We start from the raw sequence: 18974 nt of genomic DNA on the forward strand, positions 1-18974 counted from the left end.
CGCGGCCTTGGAGGTTTATCACGTGTCTAGGAAATCTGTGAAGGGACTGTGGAATCTTTACTGTATTTGGACTTAGACCCCCCCCCCCCCCCCACCATACACAATAGATGGCTGTCCAGTGCTCGTGTGGCCGGCAGCCATTTCTCCCATACACAGGAGCGCTCCGGTGTTCTCTACGGGAGAGAGATCTATGTTGGCGGCTGTCTCCTACAGAACATAAACATCAGCAGTCTAATATCTGGCACCTCGTCTACCCAAACATCATTAGTTGGGGGGAGACCCCATTACTCTGTAGCTGCGCCTGCTGGTGTCCACACGTTGGGCCAACATTAATGGGAACAAAGGTCTTGTAGAAAGTGTCAGCAATGTGTGCGGACATGGAGAAGTCGGGATGTGCAATGGCAACAAGCCTTACGTTGGCCGTACATGTTAGACTAGTGGGGGCTCCGGCCCAGTGACGGTCGGGAGAGATGTCGGCGACGATCGGATGTGCTCAGTTACAGCGCGGCTAGTGGCCGCAGCCGGGTACTGCACATCTGTGCCTTATTGATGTGCAGTAATCGGCCGCGGCCCTCTACAGGTGACAGTTGTGCTCCGCAGCTGATCAACGATGGTGCCGGGTGTCGGACCCCCACCAATCTGACATTGATGACCTAAGGATAGACCATCAGTGTTAAAGTCTTGGACAGCCCCTGTAAGGCTGGGCTACACGGCCACCTGTCACACAACCAAAAACATTGATGCAGCTTGCAATTATTTTAGAGCGACGATTTTTTGCTGTGCAAAAATCCAAATAGCAGACAAGTCATAGTGTCGATGAACTTGCGATGAAGTCTATGGACAGCGAGACACCGACCCTAACCCGGGTGCGACCTTTGCACCTCTGTGTCATCGCAGGTCGCGTTGTGACACCATAGCGGAGCGTTCGATGTGACGGGTCTCGCCGTGCGCCCCGAGCCAGATCAGAGATGATAGTAATAAGAGGAGCGATGAGATCGGTCGTATGTGCATGTGTGGAGGGTCTCGGCACAGGGGATCCGGGTGTAGCGCTTCCAAAAATGAATGGCAGGATATTAAGGAGATGTCATCGCAGTGAAGAGCACTACAGTCTGCCTCTTCCCAGACTGAAGTGGCTGATAACAGAGAGCAACAGATTGTATTCTACTCTGCACTGACTGTTCCTTTAAGACAATTTTAAGTCTGCAGATAACCGGCCTGCAGCTCCTGATCCAGTAGCAGACGTTGCATCTGCAGCACATCGCACCCGAAGCAGCTTCCATCATTACATAACAGGTTCCATCCGGTACAGTCATCCCTCCGTGATGGGATCACCATGGCTGCGCCCGTCCGGCCCCCACATCACGTATTACATGGATATCACTATGTGGGAGCAATCCGGCGGCAGGAGAGGGATAATGATGAAATATCCATAGCAACCAGCCGACATCATAGGGGGCAGCTGCAGAATAGGGGGTGGCCTCAAGGACCGTGACTGTATGGGGGGCTGCTCCCTAATTCTGACATATGGAACGGTTTACAATGCTTCGTGTTTCAGTTTCTCACAATTTTCAAGATCTCTGCTAGCTGTCAGAGAGTGGAAATATTTAAAGTGTACCTGTCATTTCCGGATACTGCATCAGGAATAACTATTTCTGCCCATTCTATGACTTCATCCTGCATTTTTCACCTGTTTCCCCCTTCTGCAGGCTTCATCTCTAATGTCCGGTTGAGCTAGTGGTGGAGACGAGCTGCTGCAATGTATCCCATACACAGCACACACAGACAGGAGGGATTTCTGTGCTCCTGGCTATAGACTATCAGCTATGATGTCTCCCCTCGGCAGCACACAGAGCTCTCCTGTCTCTATGTAGCACATTCTGAAGAAGCGGAAACATAGAGGATATTATACAGTAGTACTAAGCAGAGTAGCTGTGAATCCATTATATAAAGGGAATAATCAGAGTGGCTGTGAATCCATTATACAGTACTAGTAAGCCGAGAAGCTGTGACTCCATCAAACAGTAGTAAAAAGCAGAGTAGCTGTAAATCCATTATACAGTACTACTAAGCAGAATACCTGTGAATCCATCATACAATAGTAATAAGCAGAGTAACTGTAAATCCATTATACAGTACTACTAAGCAGAATACCTGTGAATCCATCATACAATAGTAATAAGCAGAGTAGCTGTAAATCCATTATACAGTAGTACTAAGCAGAGTAGCTGTGAATCCATTATATAAAGGGAATAATCAGAGTGGCTGTGAATCCATTATACAGTACTAGTAAGCCGAGAAGCTGTGAATCCATCATACAGTAGTAAAAAGCAGAGTAGCTGTGAATCCATCATACAATAGTAATAAGCAGAGTAGCTGTAAATCCATTATACAGTACTACTAAGCAGAGTAGCTGTAAATCCATTATACAGTACTACTAAGCAGAATACCTGTGAATCCATCATACAATAGTAATAAGCAGAGTAGCTGTAAATCCATTATACAGTACTACTAAGCAGAATAGCTGTGAATCCATCATACAATAGTAATAAGCAGAGTAGCTGTAAATCCATTATGCAGTACTACTAAGCAGAATACCTGTGAATCCATCATACAATAGTAATAAGCAGAGTAGCTGTAAATCCATTATACAGTACTACTAAGCAGAATACCTGTGAATCCATCATACAATAGTAATAAGCAGAGTAGCTGTAAATCCATTATACAGTACTACTAAGCAGAATACCTGTGAATCCATCATACAATAGTAATAAGCAGAGTAGCTGTAAATCCATTATACAGTACTACTAAGCAGAATACCTGTGAATCCATCATACAATAGTAATAAGCAGAGTAGCTGTAAATCCATTATACAGTACTACTAAGCAGAATAGCTGTGAATCCACTATACAGTAGTACTAAGCAAAGTAGCTTTTACTTCAGCTCTGGGTTGAAGTATACACTTACTAGAAAGCAACAACAACCTCTCTCACACTCTGCTCCTCCTTCTTTCTCCATTTTCCATAAGCTTCACTGCCTAGCTGTAATTCAGAGAGCTGGTTGTCCTTCTTGCTTTGACCAACACAGATTTTAGAAATATTTCAACATATGATCAGAAAATGACCTATTGTTTAAATCATGTTTTTGTGTTAATTGAACTTTATTTTCTTTTTCCCTAGTTCACAAGATTTACTCATTTGTTTTTTTTAACGAGTTTGCAATTTTCACATTGACCGCTAGGGATTTTTAAGACATGTTTCCTGACATTTCAGGAAGAATTTTCAGCAGCCTCCTTATCAGCAGAGAAAAGATTACAATGTCTGCAAACTCCTCTATAAACAGCTGATCCACTAACCTTGCTCCCTTCACAATGACCTTTGCACACGCTCATTAGATGCTTCAATACAAAAGGTAACATCGGAGTCTGTGTTGCTGCTAGTGTGCATGTGAATTTCCTGAAACAGCAGAAAGATAAAATCTAAAAACAAACAAACCCTGGTGGCCGGTGTTAGAACTGCAAGATTTCTATGATTTATATTTAATTCAGATATTGACGGAGGAAAGAAAACATTGATGAAGAAAAATACATATAACGGCTTGTCCGTTCATGACACTGCATTAGCGAGGTAGATATTCCAATACTTATTTTTGGACGCACCTTGCACTTTAGAGCTGCACTTCTCAATGGAACCTGGACTAGGAAGCTGCACTCAGTCGGCCTGTATACGGATCAGCTAGAGGATCAACATGAAAGAAAGGGCTTGGTGGAAGAGGTGATGGGGTCCGAACCCAGGACATTGGTGGTCTACAGCGAAGAAATGGAACATTAAAATGCAGTCCAACATTATTTACCAATATAATTAATTTACATCAGAAGCTAAACGCGTACTCCAGAGCGGCACTCACTATTCTGCAGGCTGACAGCCCAGCTCAGTGCTAGAGCAGTGTTCACACTGGTCATTTTTGCAATCTGCAGATTTGTGTACAGACCCCTGTGCGGATACATCGCTTCCTAAACGGGGTCTTACCGGAATGGGTCCAAGAATAAACCGTCAGCTCTGAAGAAGCTAAATTCAGAAGTGCGGTAAAAAGTTTATGGGGGGCTGGGATAGAATGTGAGCCCCCTGTCCCCACGTCTCTGCCGAAAAGAGGTGCATCGTGTACTCTGTGCCTTCTGGCTGGTACATGAGCGCAGCACGGAAAAGGTGACTCAGGAACCCTTACTGACAGGAGAAGAAGATGGAGCCTCCAGAAATGCCGGACGGGAAACCGGAGCCGAGAACCTCGTACATGTTAACCCGTTACCGACATCCAGGGCACAGATATAGATCTCAATGGCACGAAAACCAACCGGCCAGAAATTCCTGGCCTGTACGTAAAAATAAAGAACTTATTGGGGACTGTCCTTAACAATAAGGGACTTATTGGGGACTGCCGGTAACAATAGGGGACTTATTGGGGACTGTCCGTAACAATAGGGGACTTATTGGGGACTGTCCGTAAAAATAAAGAACTTATTGGGGACTGTCCGTAAAAATAAGGGACTTATTGGGGAATGTCCGTAACAATAGGGGACTTATTGGGGACTGTCCTTAACAATAAGTGACTTATTGGGGACTGTCCATAAAAATAAGGGACTTATTGGGGACTGTCCGTAACAATAGGGGACTTATTGGGGACTGTCCATAAAAATAAGGGCCTTATTGTGGGCTGTCCTTAACAATAAGGGACTTATTGGGGACTGTCCCTAACAATAGGGGACTTATTGGGAACTGTCCGTAAAAATAAAGAACTTATTGGGGACTGTCCTTAACAATAAGTGACTTATTGGGGACTGTCCGTAAAAATAAGGGACTTATTGGGGACTGTCCGTAACAATAGGGGACTTATTGGGGACTGTCCATAAAAATAAGGGCCTTATTGTGGACTGTCCTTAACAATAAGGGACTTATTGGGGACTGTCCGTAACAATAGGGGACTTATTGGGGACTGTCCATAAAAATAAGGGACTTATTGGAGACTGTCCGTAACAATAGGGGACTTATTGGGCACTGTCCTTAACAATAAGGGACTTATTGGGGACTGTCCGTAACAATAGGGGGCTTATTGGAGACTGTCCGTAAAAATAAAGAACTTATTGGGGACTGTCCGTAAAAATAAGGGACTTATTGGGGACTGTCCGTAACAATAGGGGACTTATTGGGGACTGTCCTTAACAATAAGTGACTTATTGGGGACTGTCCTTAACAATAAGGGACTTATTGGGGACTGTCCCTAACAATAGGGGACTTATTGGGGACTGTCCGTAACAATAAGGGACTTATTGGGGACTGTCCATAAAAATAAGGGACTTATTGGGGACTGTCCATAAAAATAAGGGACTTATTGGGGACTGTCCGTAACAATAGGGGACTTATTGAGGACTGTCCATAAAAATAAGGGATTTATTGGGGACTGTCCATAAAAATAAGGGACTTATTGGGGACTGTCCGTAACAGGGTACTTATTGGGGACTGTCCGTAACAGGGTACTTATTGGGGACTGTCCGTAATAATAAGGGACTTATTGGGCACTGTCCATAAAAATAAGGGACTTATTGGGGACTGTCCATAAAAATAAGGGACTTATTGGGGACTGTCCGTAACAATAAGGGACTTATTGGGGACTGTCCATAAAAATAAGGGACTTATTGGGGACTGTCCATAAAAATAAGGGACTTATTGGGGACTGTCCATAAAAATAAGGGATTTATTGGGGACTGTCCATAAAAATAAGGGACTTATTGGGGACTTTCCGTAACAATAGGGGACTTATTGGGGACTGTCCATAAAAATAAGGGCCTTATTGTGGGCTGTCCTTAACAATAAGGGACTTATTGGGGACTGTCCCTAACAATAGGGGACTTATTGGGAACTGTCCGTAAAAATAAAGAACTTATTGGGGACTGTCCTTAACAATAAGTGACTTATTGGGGACTGTCCGTAAAAATAAGGGACTTATTGGGGACTGTCCGTAACAATAGGGGACTTATTGGGGACTGTCCATAAAAATAAGGGCCTTATTGTGGACTGTCCTTAACAATAAGGGACTTATTGGGGACTGTCCGTAACAATAGGGGACTTATTGGGGACTGTCCATAAAAATAAGGGACTTATTGGAGACTGTCCGTAACAATAGGGGACTTATTGGGCACTGTCCTTAACAATAAGGGACTTATTGGGCACTGTCCTTAACAATAAGGGACTTATTGGGCACTGTCCATAAAAATAAGGGACTTATTGGGGACTGTCCTTAACAATAAGGGACTTATTGGGGACTGTCCTTAACAATAAGGGATTTATTAGGGACTGTCCTTAACAATAAGGGACTTATTGGGGACTGTCCGTAACAGGGTACTTATTGGGGACTGTCCGTAACAATAGGGGACTTATTGGGCACTGTCCTTAACAATAAGGGACTTATTGGGCACTGTCCATAAAAATAAGGGACTTATAGGGGACTGTCCTTAACAATAAGGGACTTATAGGGGACTGTCCGTAACAATAGGGGACTTATTGGGGACTGTCCGTAACAATAAGGGACTTATTGGGGACTGTCCGTAACAATAGGGGACTTATTGAGGACTGTCCATAAAAATAAGGGATTTATTGGGGACTGTCCATAAAAATAAGGGACTTATTGGGGACTGTCCTTAACAATAAGGGACTTATTGGGGACTGTCCGTAACAGGGTACTTATTGGGGACTGTCCGTAACAGGGTACTTATTGTGGACTGTCCGTAACAATAAGGGACTTATTGGGGACTGTCCGTAACAATAGGGGACTTATTGAGGACTGTCCATAAAAATAAGGGATTTATTGGGGACTGTCCATAAAAATAAGGGACTTATTGGGGACTGTCCTTAACAATAAGGGACTTATTGGGGACTGTCCGTAACAGGGTACTTATTGGGGACTGTCCGTAACAGGGTACTTATTGTGGACTGTCCGTAATAATAAGGGACTTATTGGGCACTGTTCATAAAAATAAGGGACTTATTGGGGACTGTCCGTAACAATAAGGGACTTATTGGGGACTGTCCGTAACAATAAGGGACTTATTGGGGACTGTCCATAAAAATAAGGGACTTATTGGGGACTGTCCATAAAAATAAGGGACTTATTGGGGACTGTCCGTAACAGGGTACTTATTGGGGACTGTCCGTAATAATAAGGGACTTATTGGGCACTGTCCATAAAAATAAGGGACTTATTGGGGACTGTTCATAAAAATAAGGGACTTATTGGGGACTGTTCATAAAAATAAGGGGCTTATTGGGGACTGTTCATAAAAATAAGGGACTTATTGGGGACTGTCCGTAACAATAGGGGACTTATTGGGGACTGTCCGTAACAATAGGGGACTTATTGCGGACTGTCTGTAAAAAAAGGGACTTTTTCCAGTGTCTGGCGCCTGCGTACTGCAGTATTCTGCGCAGGAGCCGGAGCCGCGACAGGCAACAAAGAAGAAGACGTCACCGTTAGAAGATGGGAGCGCTGGACCGGACCGTCCCCCCGGTGAGTATAATATATCTCGTTTTTCTTCTCTTTTAGGTTACATCGGGGGCTTATTTACAGCGTTACAGAATGCGTTACAGAATGCTGTAGATAAGCCCCTGATGGCGGTGCCGGCAGCTGACCGATTCCCTTTAAACGGCGTCTCACCCCCAAAACTCAATATAAACTAGTTATATAGTCCTGTAGGGGGTTCACCCCTATAAAACTCATATTTGCAGTATAGATTTCCCCTTTAATTGTACAGCATGATGCTTGTACTGCTCCTCGGTGCCCCCTTGGCATGCCAGGCACTTCCTGTTAGTTTGAGTGACAGCACTCACTTTGGTCAGTGTAAACGCTACCTGGACTGAATCCCCGATTCTGTCCCCAATTACACATTTCTATACTTCCCCCATAAGGGACTCCAGAGGTTGTAGCATTCACCTCCATTTTGTAGCCCTTCTTGCTGCTGGGTGCCCAAGGTTGGTCCCAAATAGAAGAGACTCTGCTCCAGCTTTGTCCATGGGTGCGATTCTTCTGAGTTCTGCAGTGTGAATAGGATCTTGGACAGTGACTGGATCTGGAGCTGTCAGTCATCATTAGAGTCTCCATTTACAATATGTAAATTATTGATCTGATGAAGGCAGAAAACAAGAACATCCCAAACCTCTTACAGGAAGAAGCCCCCTAGTCAGGAGGATCCCCCCACATCCCACAGTTATGTCACTCGAGACTCCAGCCCCACGTCACCGGATGGCAGCCTTTACAAGGAGTGGGGTGTCATCTGGGCACAGTCTACAGGAGGAGACTGGGATATAAAAGCAGAGCAGGAGGGAGAGAGCAGCAGATCCTGGATATAGACAGCAGCAGAACCCTCTCAGCAGAGCATTGCAGAGCCATCTCACCCTACCCTGCAGAGCATTGCAGAGCCATCTCACCCTACCCTGCAGAGCATTGCAGAACCATCTCACCCTACCCTGCAGAACCTTCTCAGCACCCCCTGCAGCGCATTGCAGAACCATCTCACCCTACCCTGCAGAGCATTGCACAGCCATCTCACCCTACCCTGCAGAACCTTCTCAGCACCCCCTGCAGAGCATTGCAGAACCATCTCACCCTACCCTGCAGAGCATTGCACAGCCATCTCACCCTACCCTGCAGAGCATTGCACAGCCCTCTCACCCTACCCTGCAGAGCATTGCAGAACCATCTCACCCTACCCTGCAGAGCATTGCAGAGCCATCTCACCCTACCCTGCAGAGCATTGCAGAGCCATCTCACCCTACCCTGCAGAGCATTGCAGAACCAGCTCAGCATACCCTGCAGAGCATTGCAGAACCATCTCACCCTACCCTGCAGAGCATTGCAGAACCATCTCACCCTACCCTGCAGAGCATTGCAGAACCATCTCACCCTACCCTGCAGAGCACTGCAGAACCATCTCAACCTACCCTGCAGAACCAGCTCACCCTACCCTGCAGAGCATTGCAGAACCATCTCACCCTACCCTGAAGAGCATTGCAGAGCCATCTTACCCTACCCTGCAGAGCATTGCAGAACCATCTCACCCTACCCTGCAGAGCATTGCAGAGCCATCTTACCCTACCCTGCAGAGCATTGCGCACAGTCGTCTCCATCATGTCGGTGCCACAGGCTGAGGACCATCTCTGCACCTACGAGGAGGCCATGCTGTGCAGCTCCTACCTGGAGGAGGAATTTCCTTTGCCCTCTAAGACCAGAGGAGCTCTCAGGAAACGCCGAGAAAGCAGGCTGAAATCTCAGATCCTGTCCTTCGAGGAGATCCAGGAGGTGGAGGAGGAAGGAGCATGCCCTACCGAGGAGGAGAAAGCCAGGAGGTCCTTCCTGCAGTCCCTGGAGAGTCTCAGGAGGAGCTCCAACCTCACACATCTCCATAAAGACAAGATGAATGGCTACAAGGCCAGCCAGGACTCCACAGACTCTGAACCCACCCTGTGAGGGGCAGCAGATGCCTCCTTCCCCAGGGCTGACCTCCACAATGATCCTTGAGTCAGGGTCCAAGGGCTTCCATCCATTTCATCATCCATCCATGGAACCAACAACTTTCTTTATAAAGGACTCTTAAGTCAGGGGTCTCCAGGGGTCATAAGACTCCTGTGTGGACCTTGTAAAGACCCTTGAGTCTGGACCTCCACTCCAAGGCTGAAAATCATGGATCCAACAAAGCAGCCTCTCCTGGCACCAACATGGACTCATTATGAGTGACCCTTAGTCAAGGGGTCCTCCATTCTAAGACTTCCACTTAACAAGCAAAGACCCCCTATAAAGAAGGGCTGCAGGGGTCTTCTACTCCAGGACTTCTATCCAATACACTGAGCCCTTGATTCTGGGATAAACCATAGATGGAACTTACTTGATGTTTCCTGTTATCCCACTAGGATACCGGATGCTAAATCTCCAGCTCCGTGTGATGTTTACATGGGACTGCCTGTTCTCTAGGACAAAGTATCTATTTTTCTATGGACTTATTGTCTGATCCCTTTCTAGCAATGTGATTTTTTTTATTTCTCTGAATCTTGTGAATCTTTCCTATCCTGTAGGGGGCGCCGTCGTGTATTGACAGCAATACTTCTGATTGTTATATATCTCTCAATGAATAAATCTAATTTTTTTTTATCTATTTGTAATTTTGTATCTTTTTTAAAAACAAGATATTAACCCTTACATTATCTTATCACTGTCTTCAACTGGGGTCTCACAAACTCTGGTGAAACTACAACTCCCATCATGCCCTGACAACTGCAGTCTTGGCAATTGCATCTTCCAGGTGGGGGGTCCCAGGGATTAGTGTCATAAATATTTCCTCTTTATCTTAAGCGAGTTTGATAATATTTGAAAAAGTACTTGCGTATAAATCAATAAGGATGTAGCAGAGCTGGATGTGTTACTTCACTTACTTTGCAGTAGGTTTATCTGGAACACTGGAGATAAAAAAGTTAAATGATAAACTCTATGTACAAACTCAGCACTGCTACATCTGTTCTATTGCAACATAAATGCAAAAATGACAAGCTCAGCTCAGCTACATCTATGCATTTTCAGCAAAGCCTGTAAATAGGTGTTGGACCCCAATAAACTTCTGCCTTTTTTTTTTTTGTCCTACAGACTTCTGCAGAAATGTGAAAATGTAGCAGAGCTAAATTTGCCATTAGAATCCATGGAGCTGAGTTTCCATTGAGGGTCGAGTAGAGAGTGTAGCAGGTGATTTACCCACAGTTTTATGTAACGGTTTACAAACTCGTCTCTGCTACATCTGCTCACTGATGATCACCAAACTGGCTGAAATGTATCATCCCGATGAATAAGCTTTATGGCGTTCGGAGAATCGGAGTGCGATGGACTACAACACCCAGCATGTCTGTTAGCTTCAGTTGTACAGACTATGCACACTGGAGGAGAGGCACAGGCCAAAAACTCAATCACACACAGGGATGATTGTTCCCAATGAGTTTACAGGGATGTTCAGCACCGGGGACAGGTCCAATGGGGACAGGATGGTGAGCAGATCACATTGGCTGGGTAGGAAAGCAATGGTCTGTAATGATGGGGTTGTAGTCATTATCTCAAGTGAAACCTTTTAGAATTTACTTATTGTGTTGCTTCCATATCGCTCACATATGTAACAGAGATGTCAATTCTTAATCTCCCGATCATCAACTCCGGCCGTGATTTATCCTTAGGCTATGTGCACACGCTGCAGATTCACCTGCGGGTTTTTTCCCACGGAACCGCAAGTAGAGTGACCTGCGGTTTTGCTGCGGCTTTGCCCTGCGGTTTCACACCTCTACTATGTTAAAGGTTTGAAAACGCAGCAGAATCCGCAGAAACAATTGACATGCTGCGGAAAAAAACCGCAGCAAAACCGCGCGGAAAAAAAAAACGCAGGGTGAGCACTGCGATTTTGAAAACCCATAGGCTAACATGGTAAAGTACCATGTCTGCGGAACTGCTGCGGTTCCGCAGGGCCAAAACCGCAGCAGAACCGCAGCGTGTGCACATAGCCTAATAGTTGTACAGAATATTGATGTAATGATGATTTCTGGGTCTGATGTTGGGATTGTGCCGACCGCTGCTGCAACCGATAAACTCTGAAAAATACTCGCTGAAAAACCAAGGTATAATATAAAGCCATATACATTGGGTGCATGTTAATCAAAAGTGGAGACCCTGTAATGTTACAGAGCAGGGGACCGATTGCTGAGGAGCAGAGGGCAGAAAAGTCACCATCGCTCTGCTGACCCCATAACTGCAGAGTCCAGACCTCCTCTGTTATCAGCACTGACACTGCGCCCCCTACCGGGAGCTTCATGGCCGAGCAGCTGCATGCAGCCATACATCACCAAGCACAATGCCGAGCGTCGGATGGAGTGGTGTAAAGCCGCCATCACTGGACTCTGGAGGAGACGTGACGGATCGCACTTCTCTATCTGCGTCTGATGGAGGAGACTGGGTTTGGTGACTCCAGGAGGACGTTACCCCCCGACTGCATTGTGCCCCCTGTACAGATGGTGGCGGGGGATAATGCTATGGGCTGTTATCAGGGGGCGGCCTCTTAGGGGAATCTGATTTTTTAAGCATAAGACGTTATGAAAAAATGCCGCTTCAGCTTTGTGGGAACAGTTTGGGGAAGGGGCTTTTCTGCTCCCCATGATTATGCCCCAGATACAAGCTCCATACAGACATGGAGGGAGGAAGAGAACATAAGCGGTGTACAGAGGCCAGAACCCCACCCAACACCTAGACCAGAGACTGTGTCCCCGCTCTTCTGGAACAAGGGGCAAAGATTCCTTCAGAGGCCTCTAAAGTCTGGAGGAAATCCTTCCAATAAGTGCGGGAACCGGTATATCTCCATATTAATGTCTATGGATATAGGATGGAGGTACAATGTGGAGGGGGCACATACTTTTCTCCATATAATGTATATCTATAAGTCATTACATTTTTTTCTATAAATTACAAAAAAAAAATAATAATTCTCAAAAAACACCTTTATTTGCAGCTTATTGTAGACAGGAAATGACAGACACCTTTGTTCTCCCCGAAGACCCCATAATACAGCGACAGCAATGTAAAGGGAGCGATGGCTTCCTTCTCGCTTTCTCCCATATTAATAGAATAATTGTTATTTAAATTCTTATCTGACAAATGAAGTTTAGAACCACTAAAGCCGGTTTTGCGCCAACACAGAAGCTCAGCGCTGCCCCCTACAGGAGAATATATGAGGCTTATCTGATGGGAAGACATCCAGAATAATATCCTTGACAATGCTTGGAATGACAATCTTGGCTCTGCTATATCTGCCCCTGATGACATGACCGGGGGGGATCAGAATCATCAGTCTGGGGGCTTCTCCTGCTCATACTGAGACATTGGGGAGACCCTGTCCCCCTTTTTACAGTGAGGGGCTGCAGTGTTCATGTCTGTACGTTGAGAAGACCCCCATTGAATATAAATGTCCGTCCAGACTGACCACCGCTTACATTGGGGGGGTGACGAAGACTTCTCCATTCCTAAGGAGGACCCCTCCAACCCAACCACATCACCCCATTTTTTTTAATGGGGTCCGCAGCCAAGTCTCAAAATGAATTCACAAGTTACGCATCTGCTGCTAAGACCCCCAAAGAGTGGACGACCCTCTGTGTCTCATCTGCTGCTCCTCACATGCCAGAATCAGAGTCACTGGAGTCTTGGCTGGCCTTGTACCTGCGCAGCTTTTCTTTCTGGAGATGTGTGAGGTTGGAGCTCCTCCTGAGACTCTCCAGGGACTGTAGGAAAGCTCTTCTAGCATTCTCCTCCTCAGTAGGGCATGCTCCTTCCTCCTCCACCTCCTGGATCTCCTCGAAGGACAGGATCTGAGATTTCAGCCTTCTTTCCCTAGGTTTCCTGAGAGCCCCTTTAGTTTTGGAGGGCAAAGGAAATTCCTCCTCCAGGTAGGAGCTGCCCTGCATGGCCTCCTCATAGGTGCAGAGATGGTCCTCAGCCTGTGGCACAGACATGCTGGAGGAGAAGAGGTTGAAGTGTGATGCGAAGGATGCTGCTTTGGCTAGGAGAGGGTAGAGGATCCTGTGCAGTGATCTTCAGATCTATAGGTAGCGGCAGAGATCTTGGAGAATCCTTTCGATGCTCCTTTCCTGCAGCAGAGATCCGTCTCTCGTCTTCTCTGGAGCTTGTGATTCCCCCTATCCCTCAGCCGCTCCTTTATATCCCGGTGTCTTCCTACACACAATCTGCTCAGATGCCGCCGCTCCACGTAACCACCGCCATCCGGTGACGGGCGGAAAGCACATCCAGATAAGGGAGGAAAGAGTCCAAAATACCAAATCTGTGCTTCTCTTATAATGGAAATATCTCTATAGCCCAAGTTATACCAGCGTGGTCCAGGCCACTGTTTGCGTCATACCTGGATAATAATACAGGAGATGCCCAGGTTATGCCAGCAGTGCATATATAATTATATACAGGATATGCCCAGGTTATACCAGCTGTACATATATAATTATATACAGGAGATGCCCAGGTTATACCATCTGTACATATATAATTATATACAGGAGATGCCCAGGTTATACCAGCTGTACATATATAATTACATACAGAAGATGCCCAGGTTATACCAGCTGTACATAACTAATTATATACAGGAGATACCCAGGTTATACCAACTGTATATATATATAATTACATACAGAAGATGCCCAGGTTATACCGGCTGTATATATATAATTATATACAGGAGATACCCAGGTTATACCAACTGTATATATATAATTACATACAGAAGATGCCCAGGTTATACCGGCTGTATATATATAATTACTTACAGAAGATGCCCAGGTTATACCAGCTGCACATATATAATTATATACAGAAGATGCCCAGGTTATACCAGCTGTACATAACTAATTATATACAGGAGATACCCAGGTTATACCAGCTGTACATATATAATTACATACAGAAGATGCCCAGGTTATACCAGCTGTATATATATATATATATAATTACATACAGAAGATGCCCAGGTTATACCAGCTGTATATATATAATTACATACAGAAGATGCCCAGGTTATACCGGCTGTATATATATAATTATATACAGGAGATACCCAGGTTATACCAGCTGCACATATATAATTATATACAGAAGATGCCCAGGTTATACCAGCTGTACATAACTAATTATATACAGGAGATGCCCAGGTTATACCAGCTGTACATATATAATTATATACAGGAGATACCCAGGTTATACCAACTGTATATATATAATTACATACAGAAGATGCCCAGGTTATACCGGCTGTATATATATAATTACTTACAGAAGATGCCCAGGTTATACCAGCTGCACATATATAATTATATACAGAAGATGCCCAGGTTATACCAGCTGTACATAACTAATTATATACAGGAGATGCCCAGGTTATACCAGCTGTACATATATAATTATATACAGAAGATGCCCAGGTTATACCAGCTGTACATATATAATTATATACAGGAGATGCCCAGGTTATACCAGCTGTACATATATAATTACATACAGAAGATGCCCAGGTTATACCAGCTGTACATATATAATTATATACAGGAGATGCCCAGGTTATACCAGCTGTACATATATAATTACATACAGAAGATGCCCAGGTTATACCAGCTGTACATAACTAATTATATACAGGAGATACCCAGGTTATACCAACTGTATATATATATAATTACATACAGAAGATGCCCAGGTTATACCGGCTGTATATATATAATTATATACAGGAGATACCCAGGTTATACCAACTGTATATATATAATTACATACAGAAGATGCCCAGGTTATACCGGCTGTATATATATAATTACTTACAGAAGATGCCCAGGTTATACCAGCTGCACATATATAATTATATACAGAAGATGCCCAGGTTATACCAGCTGTACATAACTAATTATATACAGGAGATACCCAGGTTATACCAACTGTATATATATATAATTACATACAGAAGATGCCCAGGTTATACCGGCTGTATATATATAATTATATACAGGAGATACCCAGGTTATACCAACTGTATATATATAATTACATACAGAAGATGCCCAGGTTATACCGGCTGTATATATATAATTACTTACAGAAGATGCCCAGGTTATACCAGCTGCACATATATAATTATATACAGAAGATGCCCAGGTTATACCAGCTGTACATAACTAATTATATACAGGAGATGCCCAGGTTATACCAGCTGTACATATATAATTATATACAGAAGATGCCCAGGTTATACCAGCTGTACATATATAATTATATACAGGAGATGCCCAGGTTATACCAGCTGTACATATATAATTACATACAGAAGATGCCCAGGTTATACCAGCTGTACATATATAATTATATACAGGAGATGCCCAGGTTATACCAGCTGTACATATATAATTACATACAGAAGATGCCCAGGTTATACCAGCTGTACATAACTAATTATATACAGGAGATACCCAGGTTATACCAACTGTATATATATATAATTACATACAGAAGATGCCCAGGTTATACCGGCTGTATATATATAATTATATACAGGAGATACCCAGGTTATACCAACTGTATATATATAATTACATACAGAAGATGCCCAGGTTATACCGGCTGTATATATATAATTACTTACAGAAGATGCCCAGGTTATACCAGCTGCACATATATAATTATATACAGAAGATGCCCAGGTTATACCAGCTGTACATAACTAATTATATACAGGAGATACCCAGGTTATACCAGCTGTACATATATAATTACATACAGAAGATGCCCAGGTTATACCAGCTGTATATATATATATATAATTACATACAGAAGATGCCCAGGTTATACCAGCTGTATATATATATAATTACATACAGAAGATGCCCAGGTTATACCAGCTGTATATATATATATAATTACATACAGAAGATGCCCAGGTTATACCAGCTGTATATATATATAATTACATACAGAAGATGCCCAGGTTATACCAGCTGTATATATATAATTACATACAGAAGATGCCCAGGTTATACCAGCTGTATATATATATAATTACATACAGAAGATGCCCAGGTTATACCAGCTGTATATATATAATTACATACAGAAGATGCCCAGGTTATACCAGCTGTATGTATAGGATTATATACAGAAGATGCCCAGGTTATACCAGCTGTATGTATAGGATTATATACAGAAGATGCCCAGGTTATACCAGCTGTATGTATAGGATTATATACAGAAGATGCCCAGGTTATACCAGCTGTACATATATAATATTTTCCACCTCACATTACAAATTACAATCAATGACAGATTGGTTTGATGTGTTGGGCAGCTTTGTCTATTTTTCCTGGTCTTCCCATAGATGCTGAGAGTCATATAGATTCCTTACCCAGAGTTTAGCTCGGGCAGCATGGTGGCCCAGTGGTTAGCACCGCTGGTGTCCTGGGTTTGACTCTGACTGAGGGCGATGAGATTCCTCCTCTCAGGTGTATTTTAGAACTTGTAGTCAGTGATTGTAATGGGACCTGCTCTAGTTTTTTCTGACCTTCCCATAAATGCTGAGAGTCCTATTGATGATCTGGCCAGAGATAAACTCTCAGGCAGCACAGTGGCTCAGTGGTTACCTCCATTGCCATCCTACACTTGGGTCCTTAGTTCAACTCTGACTGAGGTCGATGAGATTCCTCCTCTCAGACACATCTCAGAAAATGAGATCAAAAACCTCAAATGAAGCCTGCTCTTCCTTTCCATGACCTGATAGGCATATTGATGACCCAGCCATCAGGTAATGCTATGGTGGCTCAGTGGTTAGCGCCCTTACCTTTCAATGCTTGGGGCCTTAGTTCTACTCTGACTGAGGTTGGCGTAGTTCCTCCTCACAGGTCTTCTTTAGAAACTACAATGGACCTGCTCTAGCTTTTCCTGATCTTCCCATTGGTGCTGGTAGTAATATCAATGACTTTGCCAAAGGTTATCTTCCGAGCAGCACGGTGGCTCAGTGGTAAGCACTGGTGATCTGCAGCATGGGGGTCCAGGGTTCACATCCCACCATGGATGACACCTTCTAGGAGCTTGTATGTTCTCCCTGGGCTGCCACCCATGCTCCAAAGACATACAGGTAGGGGCCAGAGATGGAAGTGCTGTGGCTAATGATGGTGTTACCTGTATTAAGGAGGTATCCTGTGTTTCTGAGAGTTGGATTTAGGGAAATGAAATTTTGCTAAGTCCATAAAGGACTTTTCACAGCTCAGTTATCACTGAGCTGAATATATAACAAGTCAATCTCTTGCTACTTGTATCAGGACATTCACCCAATAAGGACAGACACCACTCTGGATACTTGCCCAATGAAGCGGACAGGCAAGCAGCACTCCTGGATGCTGCACAGGTAACACCATCACACAGCACTTCCATCACCCATATATCTATGGAGCATGGGCAGCAGCCCACCTGAGCACAAACTCCTTGCAGATGTCATCCATGGTGGGATTTGATCCCTGGACCCCCATGCTGTAGAGCACCAGTGCTTTCCACTGAGCCACCGCGCTGCTCAGAAGATAACCTTTGGCAAAATCTTTGATATGACTCACTGCACCAATGGGAAGATCAGGAAAAACTAGAGCAGGTCCATTTGCAATTTCTAAAGTACAACTGAGAGGTAGAATTACTCCGGTCTCCGACCTTAACCAGAATTGAACTAAGGACCCAAGCATTGAAAGGTAATTGCACTAACCACTGAGCCACCATAGCATGACCTGATGGCTAGGTCATCAATATGCCTATCAGTACCCACCGACAGGTCATGAAAGGGAAGAGCAGGTTCCCTTGTGGTCACTGATTTCGTTTCCTGAAATGTGTCTGAGAGGAGGAATCTCATTGTTCTTGGTCAGAGCTGAACCAATGAAAAAAGCAACAAGAAAAATAAATCCCCAGTGTTACCATACTGCCCCATGGGGGCTTAACCACCAGCAACAGCCGGCTGTGCACTGATCTATGAGATGGGAACAAAAGGCTTTTAGTCTATGTGGGGTATTGTAACTCTCTTCTGATTGGTTCGGAATGCAGCAGCCAGGATCATATTCCTCTCCAACCGTTACGCCGATGCCTCCACCCTTTGCCAGTCATTGCACTGGTTGCCCAGCCGATGCAGAGTTCAATAGAAACTCGTCTCTTTCACCCACAAAGCGCTCCACGGTTCAGCACCACCCCACATCTCCTCCCTTGTCTCTGTCCACCACACTACCCATGCCATGTGTGGAGGCACAGAGGGGGCACTATTACTACATGGAGGCACAAAGGGGATATTATTACTAAATTGAGGCACAGAGGGGATATTATTAATACATGGAGACACA

This window comes from Dendrobates tinctorius, unplaced genomic scaffold (genome assembly GCF_039654945.1).
Source record: "Dendrobates tinctorius isolate UK_male_01 unplaced genomic scaffold, ASM3965494v1 ptg000059l, whole genome shotgun sequence".
Classification (NCBI taxonomy): domain Eukaryota; kingdom Metazoa; phylum Chordata; class Amphibia; order Anura; family Dendrobatidae; genus Dendrobates; species Dendrobates tinctorius.